Source organism: Rhinoraja longicauda, chromosome 3, assembly GCF_053455715.1.
Source record: "Rhinoraja longicauda isolate Sanriku21f chromosome 3, sRhiLon1.1, whole genome shotgun sequence".
In the NCBI taxonomy this organism is placed as follows: Eukaryota; Metazoa; Chordata; class Chondrichthyes; order Rajiformes; family Arhynchobatidae; genus Rhinoraja; species Rhinoraja longicauda.
This window is the reverse complement of record NC_135955.1, coordinates 93,521,835-93,534,731: the sequence shown is the minus strand read 5'-3', so window position 1 is coordinate 93,534,731 and position 12,897 is coordinate 93,521,835. Positions and strand designations below refer to the sequence as shown.

Genomic DNA, 12,897 nt, shown 5'->3' with positions numbered 1-12,897 from the left:
TACAGGGCCATCAGCCCCAGCTTGCCCACAGCGACCAACATGCCCCATCTACGCTAGTCCCACCTACCCGCATTTGGCCCATATCCCTCTGAACCTGTCCTATCCATGTACCTGTCTAAATGTCTTTTAAATTTTGTTATTGTACATAGGGTAAATAAGGGACAAGGTGACGTCACCGCCCCGCGCCCTACGTGACCTCACCCAGCCAGCGGCCACGTGCTCCCACTCCACAAATGGCGGCCGCCCGGGCTGGGAGGCGGGTTGCTACGCAACATCCGTTAGGCAGCACTGTCTGGGACTACACTGTCCGGGCCTACACTGTCCGGGCCTACACTGTCCGGGCCTACACTGTCTGGGCCTACACTGTCCGGGCCTACACTGTCCGGGCCTACACTGCCCGGACCTACACTGTCCGGGCCTACACTGTCCGGGCCTACACTGTCTGGACCTACACTGTCCAGGCCTACACTGTCTGGACCTACACTGTCCGGGCCTACACTGTCCAGGCCTACACTGTCTGGACCTACACTGTCCGGGCCTACACTGTCCCGGCCTACACTGTCCGGGCCTACACTGTCCGGGCCTACACTGTCTGGGCCTACACTGTCTGGGCCTACACTGTCTGGCCCTACACTGTCTGGACCTACACTGTCCGGCCCTACACTGTCCGGACCTACACTGTCCATACCTACACTGTCCGGGCCTACAGTGCCTGGGCCTACACTGTCCAGACCTACACTGTCCGGGCCTACAGGCCCGGGGGCCTAATACGGGCCAAGGGCAGTCCAGTACAGGACAAACCAATTTAGCAGGATGTACCAGCGATCACTTGGCAACCCTATGTCCATACCTCAACTACCTCCTCTGGCAGCTCATCAGCCTCTGTGTGAATAAGTTGCCCCTCAGGTTCCTATTTATCCATTCCCCTCATCCTCAAATGATGTCCCCTGGATCTTGATTCCCGTACACTCTGGGTAAAAGACTCATCCTTTATCCTCCCGATCTGTTCCCCTCATGATTTTGTACCCCACCTCTGTAAGATCACCCCTCATCCTCCTGCACTCCAAGGAATAGAGTCCCAGCCTGCTCAACCTCTCCCTGTAGCTCAGGACCTTTTTTATTGGAGAAAATAAATCACCTCAGTCTTCTTGTGAATGGATGACCCGTTAATATTTATCTGTCCCTTTCAGTCTGAAATGGTTCCTGTAAAAGGAAATATCCTTTCCGCGTTCACAAGTCAACAACTCTGAAGTTCTTATGAGTTTCAATAAAGTTTTCTCTCACTCCCACAATTAAAATGTTTGTGTGGGGAACATTTCCTCATAAGGCAATTTGTTTTTTATTGGTCTCGTAAACGTTCTACGAAACTGCTTCCAAAGGCTTCTTATCCTTCCGCAATGTTGGGGGAGTCCAGAACAAGGGGCCACAGTTTAAGAATAAGGGGTAGGCCATTTAGAACGGAGACGAGGAAAAACTTTATCAGTCAGAGAGTTGTAAATCTGTGGAATTCTCTGCCTCAGAAGGCAGTGGAGGCCAATTATCTAATGCATTCAAGAGAGAGCTAGATAGAGCTCTTAAGGATAGCGGAGTCAGGGGGTATGGGGAGAAGGCAGGAACGGGGTACTGATTGAGAATGATCAGCCATGATCACATTGAATGGCGGTGCTGACTCGAAGGGCCAAATGGCCTCCTCCTGCACCCATTGTCTATTGTATATTGTCTATAAGGAGATTACCACAGTACACAGTATTCCAAAAGGTCTTTCGGCACGGTGGCGCAGCGGTAGAGTTGCTGCCTCACAGCGCCGGAGACTCGGGTTCCATCCCGACTATGGGTGCTGTCTGTACGGAGTTTGTACATTCTCCCCGTGACCTGCGTGGGTTTTCTCCGAGATCTTGTCCCTGGTGGTAGGATAGTGTTAGTGTGCGGGGATCGATGGTCAGTGCGGACTCAGTGGGCCGAAGGGCCTGTTTTTGCGCTGTATCTCCAAACTAAACTAAACTAAACTAAACTAAAGTGTCTCGATCCGAAATGCCACCTATCCCAAAAAGTTGGAATAACTCAGCGGGTCAGGCAGCATCTGTGGAGAACATGGATAGGTGACGTTTCACAGAGTGCTGGAGTAACTCAGCGGGTCAGGCAGCATCTCTGGAGAGAAGGAATGGGTGATGTTTTGAGTCGAGACCCTTCTACAGACTCAGGTTTGTGTGATGGTCTGGGCTGCGTCCACAATTCTCTACAATTTCTTGCGGTCTTGGATGGAGCTGTTTCCCAAACCAAGGTTTGAGGCATTCCGATAAAATGCATTCTACGGCGCATCTGTAGAAGTTGGTGAGAGTTGTAGGGGACATGTCGAATATCTTAAGCCTTCTAAGGAAGTAGAGGCTTCATTAGAGTTACCTGCATACTTGCCAGGTCTGCCAGCAGTCAGAGATCGGCAATTGCTTGCCATCATTGTGATATTCTGGGTTTTTTCAACTTTTGGCCAAAAATGGTCACTTCAGCATTTTTCCCCATTTTACTCCATTTGTCTGATTCTCATCACTCATACATCCTCCAATCTCCATACGGAGTTTGTACGTTCTCCCTCTGACCACGTGGGTTTTCTCCATGTGCTCCGGTTTCCTCTCTCGTCTCAGGGATGTGCAGGTTTGTAGGTGCATTGGCTTCTGTAAATGGTCCCCAGTGTGTGTAGGACAGTGCTAGTGTGCGGGGATCGCTGGTCGGCGCGGACCCGGTGGGCCGAAAGGCCTGTTTCCGCACTGCATCTTTAAAATAAGCTATTAATATACACTGAAGAAGGGTCTCGACCCAAAACGTCACCCATTCTTTCTCTCCCGAGATGCTGCCTGACCTGCTGAGTTACTCCAGCACTCTGTGAAACGTTACCTATCCATGTTCTCCAGAGATGCTGCCTGACCCGCTGAGTTACTCCAGCACTCTGTGAAACGTCACCTATCCATGTTCTCCAGAGATGCTGCCTGACCCGTTGAGTTACTCCAGCACTCTGTGAAACGTCACCTATCCATGTTCTCCAGAGATGCTGCCTGACCCGCTGAGTTACTCCAGCACTGTGTGAAACGTCAGCCATTCCTTCTCTCCAGAGATGCTGCCTGACCCATTGAGTTACTCCAGCATTTTGTGTTTACCTTCGATTTTAACCTGCATCTGCAGTTTTTTCCTACCAATATCCACGTCGACTATTACACAGGATCCCAAATGTCTGTCTTTCCACCATTCCCAGTTTCTCAGGGAATCTGATCAAGTTTTCCGATATAATGAGAATGTTAATTGAAACAAGTGTCCTACCTTTTTTCCCGTCAGAATCTTCTGGGTAAAGGTCATCCTCATTCTACTGTGATCAGCTTCTGGGAACTCAACGGCACCTGCAAAGCAAAGGCAAGGATATTAACCCTTTGATCATTGCTCAACTCAAACACATTATTTGTGAAAGGATCTCACCCTGAAAGGTCACCCATTCCTTCTCTCCAGAGATGCTGCCTGACCCGCTGAGTTACTCCAGCACTCTGTGAAATGTCACCTATCCATGTTCTCCACAGGTGCTGCCTGACCCAATAGACAATAGACAATAGACAATAGACAATAGGTGCAGGAGGAGGCCATTCGGCCCTTCAAGCCAGCACCGCCATTCAATGTGATCATGGCTGATCATTCTCAATCAGTACCCCGTTCCTGCCTTCTCCCCATACCCCCTGACTCCGCTATCCTTAAGAGCTCTATCTAGCTCTCTCTTGAATGCATTCAGAGAATTGGCCTCCACTGCCTTCTGAGGCAGAGAATTCCACATCTGAGACCCGCTGAGTTACTCCAGCACTCTGTGAAACGGCACCTATCCATGTTCTCCAGAGATGCTGCCTGACCCGCTGAGTTACTCCAGCACTCTGTGAAACGTCACCTATCCATGTTCTCCACAGATGCTGCCTGACCCGCTGAGTTACTCCAGCACCTTGTGTCGATCTTAATCATGTGTTGTCTTTCCGCTGACTGGTTAGCGCGCAACAAAAGCTTTTCACTGTACCTCGGTACACGTGACAATAAACTAAACTCAACTAAACTAAACTAAACCAAACACACGACAATAAACTAAATTTAAGTAAACTTAAGTAAACTAAACTAAACTTACTGAACTAAATGTGGGGTCCCAGGTTACACGTCTAAGGTTCCTTGTGATTTCTAATTACAGAAACATGAAAAATAAATCTGTCGTCAGATAAAAATCATGCTTTCATTATCAGTCTCAGAGTGCCCGGAGGTGGAGTGTAGAACACAAGCATAAAGGTACCGCAAAAGGATTCAATTAGGTGTTGTGCTGCCAAATTGACATCGCAAAATGCACTTCAGGAAAGTGTAGGTGTAATTAAATTGTGACCATCTTGACTGACACCCTTTCATGCGTAGGAAGGAACTGTAGATGCTGGTTTAAACCAAAGATATGACACAAAGTGCTGGAGTAACTCAGTGGGTCAGGAAGCATCTGTGGAGAACATGGATAGGTGACGTTTCACAGAGTGCTGGAGTAACTCAGCGGGTCAGGCAGCATCTGTGGAGAACATGGATAGGTGACGTTTCACAGAGTACTGGGGTAACTCAGCGGGTCAGGCAGCATCTGTGGAGAACATGGATAGGTGACGTTTCACAGAGTGCTGGAGTAACTCAGTGGGTCAGGCAGCATCTCTGGAGAACATGTGTATCCACGTTTTCCACAGATGCTGCCTGACCCGCTGAGTTACTCCAGCACTCTGTGCCCTTTGATTATGTTGGCTGCTTTCTAAGGCAGCATGGTGCAGATGGAGTCAATGGTGGGGAGTCTAATCTTTGGGATGGACTGGGCTGCATCCACATCTCACGAACATTCCCTCTCCACATCCGTGACCCTCGGACTATCTTTAATCAGACTTTACTGGACTTCACCTTGCACTTAACATTATTCCCTTTATCCTGTTTCTGTACCCTGCGGACGGCTGGATTGTAATCACGCACCGTCTGTCTGCTGACTGGATAACGCACAACAAAAAGCTTCTCGGTTCACGGGACTGTCGCCTGTTGAAAGATTGGAGCGGCTAGGCTAGTATTCACTGGACTTTAGAAGGATGAGAGGGGATCTTATCGAAACATATAAGATTATTAAGGGGTTGGACACGTTAGAGGCAGGAAACATGTTCCCAATGTTGGGGGAGTCCAGAACCAGGGGCCACAGTTTAATAAAAAGGGGTAGGCCATTTAGAACGGAGATGAGGAAAAACTTTTTCCAGTCAGAGAGTTGTAAATCAGTGGGATTCTCATGTTTCCTGCTTCTAACGTGTCCAATCTCTTAAATAATCTTATATGTTTCAATAAGATCTCCTCTCATCCTTCTAAATTCCAGTGGAGATAAGCCTAGCCGCTCCAGTCTTTCAACATATGACAGTCCTGCCATTCTGGGAATTAACCTAGTGAACCTACGCTGCACGCCCTCAATAGCAAGAATATCCTTCCTCAAATTTGGAGACCAAAACTGAACACAGTACTCCAGGTGCGGTCTCACTAGGGCCCTGTACAACTGCAGAAGGACCTATTTGCTCCTATACTCAACTCCTCTTGTCATAAAGGCCAACATGCCATTAGCTTTTTTTGCTGCCTGCTGTACCTGCATGCTAACTGTAAGTGACTGATGAACAAGGACACCCAGATCTCTTTGTACTTCCCCATTTCCAAACTTGACACCATTCAGATGATAATCTGCCTTCCTGTTCTTACCACCCTGCACACTAACACTATCCTACACACACTAGGGACAATTTACATTGAGAACATTAACAATGTCCTATTGTCTCCACGCTCGAGACAACTTATACATTTATACCAAGCCAACTAAGCTCGAAACCTGCACGTCTTTGGAGTGCGGGAGGAAACCGGAGATCTCGGAGGAAACCCACGCAGGTCACTGGGAGAACGTGCAGACTCCGTACAGACGGCGCCCGTAGTCAGGATGGATACCAACTCTACCGCTGCACCACCACACCACTTTTAAAGTATCCAAAGGTCTCTGAAGGTCTTTCCAGTGAGTCAACGTTAAACGTTTCCCGACTGTTGTGTCTCTGCGGATTGCAGCCTAATTCAGACATAAGTTACCACTCTGGTATGTAACTTGGCTCCCACAATGTCCTGCAGCCTTTCGTGAACAATGGAAGCCATTCATCTTCACACAACACCAATTACTTTCATGCTCCCTACGTTAAAAAATAATGACAGCAGTTATTTGGCATTGTTCCTCGGTTTAAGGTTTCGAGAAAGATTGTCATTGTTTTGGATTAGAGGGGAGAGTGTTGTCGGACGAGTGTGAACATAAACCCAGAAATAACAACGTTGGATAGCAATCATGTATCAGACCCACCACATCTTCAGTTTAGTCTGTTTAGTCCTCCCACGTTTTTTGCTTTGGGATATACATTCAAGGAATTGCACACAAAAACTGTCATTATTTTCCGTCTCGTCTCGAGCCGAAGGGAGCACACACCACATGAAAGGGGTGAGACACAGAGTGCTGGAGTAACTCAGCGGGTCAGGCAGCATCTCTGGAGATCATGGATAGGTGATGTTTCACAGAGTGCTGGAGTAACTCAGCGGGTCAGGCAGCATCTGTGCAGGGCGTGCAGTGTAGGTTTACTAGGTTAATTCCCGGAATGGCGGGACTGTCATATGTTGAAATACTGGAGCGACTAGGCTTGTATACACTAGAATTTAGAAGGATGAGAGGAGATCTTATCGATACGTATAAGATTATTAAGGGGTTGGATTATTAAAGGGTTAGACGCAGGAAACATGTTCCCAATGTTGGGCGAGTCCAGAACCAAGGGCCACAGTTTAAGAATAAGGGGTAGGCCATTTAGAACTGAGATGAGGAAAAACTTTTTCAGTCAGAGAGTTGTGGATCTGTGGAATTCTCTGCCTCAGAAGGCAGTGGAGGCCAATTCTCTGAATGCATTCAAGAGAGAGCTGGATAGAGCTCTTAAGGATAGCGGAGTCAGGGGGTATGGGGAGAAGGCAGGAACGGGGTACTGATTGAGAATGATCAGCCATGATCACATTGAATGGCGGTGCTGGCTCGAAGGGCCGAATGGCCTCCTCCTGCACCTATTGTCTATTGTCTATTGTTTATTGTCTATCTCTGGAGAGAAGGAATGAGACCCTTCTTCAGAGCTTCTTTAGTTTTTTTAGTTTTGTTTGGATGAGTTGTTTAGTTTATGTCACGTGTTTAGTTTAATTAAGTGTAGTTTGTTGTCACGTGTTAAGTTTAGTGTAAGATGGACACAAAAAAGCTGGAGTAACTCCTGTCCTATCCATGTTCTCCAGAGATGCTAACTCAACACAACTAAACTACAGCACAAGAACAGGCCCTTTCATCCCACAGTGTGTGTGTGCCAACCATGATGTCAAGGTAAGCTCTTATCTACCTGCATGTGATCCATATGCCTCCATTCCCTGCATATCCATATGCCTCTTGAACGCCACTATCACAACTGCCTCCACCACCACCTGTGGCCAAATGATCGAAGTAAGTGACTTACTTTACAAAATGGTAACACTTACACCGATGAGCCAAAACATTATGACCACTGACAGGCGAAGTGAATAGCATTGATTATCTTGTTACAATGGCACCTGTCAAGGGGTGGGATATATTAGGCAGCAAGTGAACAGTCAGTTCTTGAAGTTGACGTGTTGGATGCAGGAGAAATGGGCAGGAGTAAAGACCTGAGCGACTTTGACAAGGGCTAAATTGTTATGGCCAGACGACTGGGTCAGAGCATCTCTGAAACGGCAAGGCTTGTGGGGTGCTCCCGGTCAGCAGTGGTGAGTACCGACCGACAGTGGTCCGAGGAGGGACAAACCACAAACCGGCGACGGACAGGGTGTTGGGCGCCCAAGGCTCATCGATGCGCGAGGGCAACGAAGGTTATCCCGTCTGGTCCGAACCGACAGAAGGTCGACTGTGGCACAAGTCACAGAAAATGTTAATGGTGGTCACGGGAGGAACGTGTCACAATACACAGTGCATCGCACCCTGCTGCGTATGGGGCTGCACACGGAGGACCAACAGCATATTAGGCAGGTGGGCATAATGTTTTGGCTGATCGGTGTATAAATCTTATGCTTTTCCATTAACAAGTGTTTTTAATAGAAAATTACCCAGCAGACTTGAATGTATTCATTTCAGTTCCATCGCCATTTATGGATGTTTTCTTTCAAACACTTTGCCATCAATAAAACATAATCAGAGCTCATAAAATAAATGTAACGAAGGATCCAGCAGTTTGGGACCACTCGTCTTGAATCTCAAATAATTGTCGACTGTGGAATTATTTAATTTAAGTTTAGTTTAGTTTAGAGATAGAGCGAGGAAACAGGCCCTTCGGCCCATCGAGTCCGCGCCGACCAGCGATCCCCGCACACTAATTAAAGGTGTGAAGAAGGGTCTTGACCCGAAACGTCACCAATTCCTTCTTTCCAGAGATGCTGCCTGACCCTCTGAGTTACTCCAGCACTCTGTGAAACGTCAACTATCCATGTTCTCCAGAGATGCTGCCTGACCCGCTGAGTTACTCCAGCACTCTGTGAAATGTCACCTATCCATTTGATCAATGATCTCCAGAGAAGTAGATGGGACCATTTTCCAGTTGGTGAGAGTGTGGTTCAGTTGCCCGATAACAGCCGGGAAGAAACTGTCCCTGAATCTGGAGGTGTGCGTTTTCACACTTCTGTACCTCTTGCCCGATGGGAGAGGGGAGAAGAGGGAGTGGCCGGGGTGAGACTGGTCCTTGATTATGCTGCTGGCCTTGCCGAGGCAGCGTGAGGTGTAGATGGAGTCAGTGGAAGGGAGGTTGGTTTGTGTGCTGGTCCGGGCTGCGTCCACAACTCTGCAATTTCTTGAGGTTCCGGTTCTTGATCCCCTGACTCTTTTTTTTAGCTCATAGATACAGCGCGGAAACAGGCCCTTCGGCCCACCGGGTCCGCGCCGACCAGCGATTCCCGCACACTAACACCATCCTACACCCACTAGGGACAATTTGCAATGTTACTGAGGAAACCGGAGCACCCGGAGAAAACCCACGCAGGTCACGGGGAGAACGTACAAACTCCGTACAGGCAGCGCCCATGGTCCGGATGGAACCCGGGTTTCTGGCGTGTGAGGCAGCAACTCTACCGCTGCGCCACCGTGCCGTCTCTGTGCAAGAGCGCATTTACCCTATTCATTCCTCTCATGAATCTTACACAATGCTCTAAGATCACTGTTAAGGGACCCTTCTTCAAACTGAAGGCACGACTGCGCTAACAAGCCTCTCGAATAATATTTACCTCCAGCAGTTGATATTACAAAAGCTGTTAGCAGGGTCCAAAGAAATCAGGAAACTCTTTATCTCAGCGACGTCTCTGCCCATTGAGAATGACTGAACATAAAACGTCAGATGGTGAATATATTTAACTGAGTGCTCAAATTTAACTGCAGGCTTTGAAAAAAAAAAACTTCTAACAACAGCTCTCTTCGTAGGAGGGAAGCACTTGGAAAATCCCTTGTCTCAGAGCTAATCAAGTGAGTTATGTTCCTCCTCACCCACACCCTCAATCTCCCAGTGGGCTCCTGCAATAGATATTATCCACACATTTCTTTTGGAATAAGCTTCAAGATGGCCCAGTGTCAACAGTCAAGATGGCCCAGTGTCAACAGTCAAGATGGCCCAGTGTCAACAGTCAAGATGGCCCAGTGTCAACCGTGTTGACATCAGGAAGGAAGAACTCCAGGAGGTGGCACGGTGGCACGGCGGTAGAGTCGCTGCCTCACAGCGCCGGAGACCCGGCTTCCATCCCGACTACGGGCGCTGCCTGTACGGAGACGTATAAAATGACAAAAGGACTGGACAAGCTAGATGCAGGAAAAACGTTCCCAATGTTGGGGGAGTCCAGAACCGGGGGCCACACAGTCTAAGAATAAAGGGGAGGCCATTTAAAAACTGAGGTGAGAAGGAACTTTTTTCACCCAGAGAGTTGTGAATTTGTGGAATTCTCTGCCACAGAGGGCAGTGGAGGCCGATTCACTGGACGGATTTAAGAGAGAGTTAGATAGAGTTCTAGGGGCTAGCGGAATCAAGGGATATGGGGAGAAGGCAGGAACGGGTTACTGATTGTGGATGATCAGCCATGATCACAATGAATGGCTGTGCTGGCTCGAAGGGCTAAATGGCCTCCTGCTGAACCTATTTTCTATGTTTCTATGTTCTCCCAGTCACCTGCCTGGGTTTTCCCCGAGATCTTCGGCTTCTTCCCACACTCCAAAAAGAAGTGCAGGTTTGGAGGTTAATTGGCTTGATGTAAATGTAAATTGTCCCCAGTGTGTATGATAGTGTTAGTGTGCAGGGATCTCTGGCCGGTGGAGACTCGGTGGGCCGAAGGGCCTGTTTCCGCGCTGTATCTCAAAACTAAACTAAACTAAACTAAACTCAACAACGCCACACCCATGTTTACCGTGTGAATTTGGCAGCTCATCTAATTTAGTGCAGCTGAAGCAATGAGTAACAACAACTATTCATATTACATGTGGAAGGCCAAGTCCGACAACTTAGAGAGGGTAGGATAAAAACTGCAGATGCTGGTTTAAATCGAAAGTAGACACAAAATGCTGGAGTAACTCAGCGGGTCAGGCAGCAGCTCGGGAGAGAAGGAATGGGTGACGTTTCGGGTCTGAAGAAGGGTCTCGACCCGAAACGTCACCCATTCCTTCCCTCCCGAGATGCTGCCTGTCCCGCTGAGTTACTCCAGCATTTTGTGTCTGCCATCAACTTAGAGAGAATTATCTGAGTAGACAATAGACAATAGGTGCAGGAGTAGACCATTCGTCCCTTCGAGCCAGCACCGCCATTCAATGTGATCATGGCTGATCATTCTCAATCAGTACCCCGTTCCTGCCTTCTCCCCATACCCCCTGACTCCGCTACCTTTAAGAGCTCTATCTAGCTCTCTCTTGAATGCATTCAGAGAATTGGCCTCCACTGCCTTCTGAGGCAGAGAATTCCACAGATTTACAACTCTCTGACTGAAAAAGTCTTTCTTCATCTCCGTTCTAAATGGCCTATCCCTTATTCTTAAACTGTGGCCCCTGGTTCTGGAGTAGGTGCACTTAGTTCATACTGCTGCACTGAATTTGGCTTTTTGCTTGTTAGGCTTTTAGAGATACAGCGTGGAAACAGGCCCTTCAGCCCACCGGGTCCGTACCGACCAGCGGTCACCCCGTACACTAACCTGCACACTAGGAACAATTTACCATGTTACCAAAGTCAATTAACCTCCAAACCTGTACGTATTTGGAGGACTTGTTGGGCGGAATGGCCTGTTTCCGTGCTATGTCACTAAAGAAATTCAAAATAAGTAAGTTTTACGAAGGATGGCACAGAATCTGCTAGCACGTAGTGAAGACTGGGCAATTGTCCCTGCATCACTGTTTCATGTGTGCCAAATATCATCTTCTATTTATGGTGGGATCAATCAGTTCAGATGCAGTAGACAGAAGCACAGCACTGCTCTCTGGTTGTGGTAGGATAGACAATAGACAATAGGTGCAGGAGGAGGCCATTCGGCCCATCGAGCCAGCACCGCCATTCAATGTGATCATGGCTGATCATCCACAATCAGTACCCCGTTCCTGCCTTCTCCCCATACCCCCTGACTCCGCTATCCTTAAGAGCTCTATCTAGCTCTCTCTTGAATGCATTCAGAGAATTGTCCTCCACTGCCTTCTGAGGCAGAGAATTCCACAGATTCACAACTCTCTGACTGAAAACGTTTTTCCTCATCTCAGTTCTAAATGGCCTACCCCTTATTCTTAAACTGTGGCCCCTTGTTCTGGACTCCCCCAACATTGGGAACATGTTTCCTGCCTCTAACATTTCCAACCCCTTAATAATCTTATACGTTTCGATAAGAACTCCTCTCATCCTTCTAAATTCCAGTGTATACAAGCCTAGTCGCTCCAGTCTTTCAACATATGACAGTCCCGCCATTCAGATGGTTCAGATGCCTGATAACAGCTGGGAAGAAACAGTCCCTGAATCTGGAGGTGTGCATTTTCACACTTCTGTACCTCCTCCGGCAGCTCGTTCCATACACCCACCACCCCTTTGTATGAAAAAAGGTTGCCCCTAATAAACCTTTCCCCCTTAATCTTAAACCTATATCCACTGGTTCTCGATCCATCTATTCTGCACAAAAGACTCTATGCGTCAACCCGATATATTCAGCGCGGAAACAGGCCCTTCGGCCCACTGAGTCCGCACCGACCACCGATCCCCGCACATTAACACTATTCCATACCCACATTTCACATTTTTACAGGGACAATTTTTGCATATCCATGTGCCGATTTAGTTTAGAGATACAGCGCGGAAACAGGCCCTTCGGCCCACCGGGTCCGCGCCGCCCAGCTATCCCCGCACATTAACACTATCCTACACACACTAGGGACAATTTTTACATTTACACCAAGCCAATTAACCTACAAACCTGCACGTCCTTGGAGTGTGGGAGGAAACCGAAGATCTCGGAGAAAACCCACGCAGGTCACGGGGAGAACGTACAAACAGACAGCGCCCGTGGTCAGGATCAAACCCGTGTCACCGGCGCTGTGAGGCAGTAACTCTGCCGCTATGTCACCTCCGTAAGATCGCCCCTCATCCTCCTGCGCTCCAAGGAATAGAGTCCCAGCCTGCCCCAACCTCTCCCTGTATGCTCAGGCCCTCGAGTCATGGCAACATCCTCGTAAATCTTCTCTGTACCCTTTCGAACTTGACAACATTTCATTTAATGCTTACTGAAACGCACCAAGCTAACTGCTCCGCTTGCTCGAGA

At 48.3% G+C, this 12,897-nt stretch overlaps 1 protein-coding gene across 3 annotated transcripts in view; it reads right to left on the bottom strand.

Annotated features, from left to right (window-relative positions):
- LOC144592184 (teneurin-3-like) overlaps positions 1 to 12,897 on the bottom strand; it is a 2,027,615-nt gene that overhangs the window by 538,609 nt on the left and 1,476,109 nt on the right. For 2 of the 3 annotated variants that reach the window (XM_078396657.1, XM_078396658.1), the window contains exon 3: positions 3,310 to 3,386. The gene's annotated coding sequence lies outside the window, so the exon portion shown is untranslated. Of the gene's footprint in view, positions 1 to 3,309; positions 3,387 to 7,454; positions 7,537 to 12,897 lie in introns of all 3 variants that reach the window. The other variant, XM_078396656.1, reaches the window with a different exon arrangement.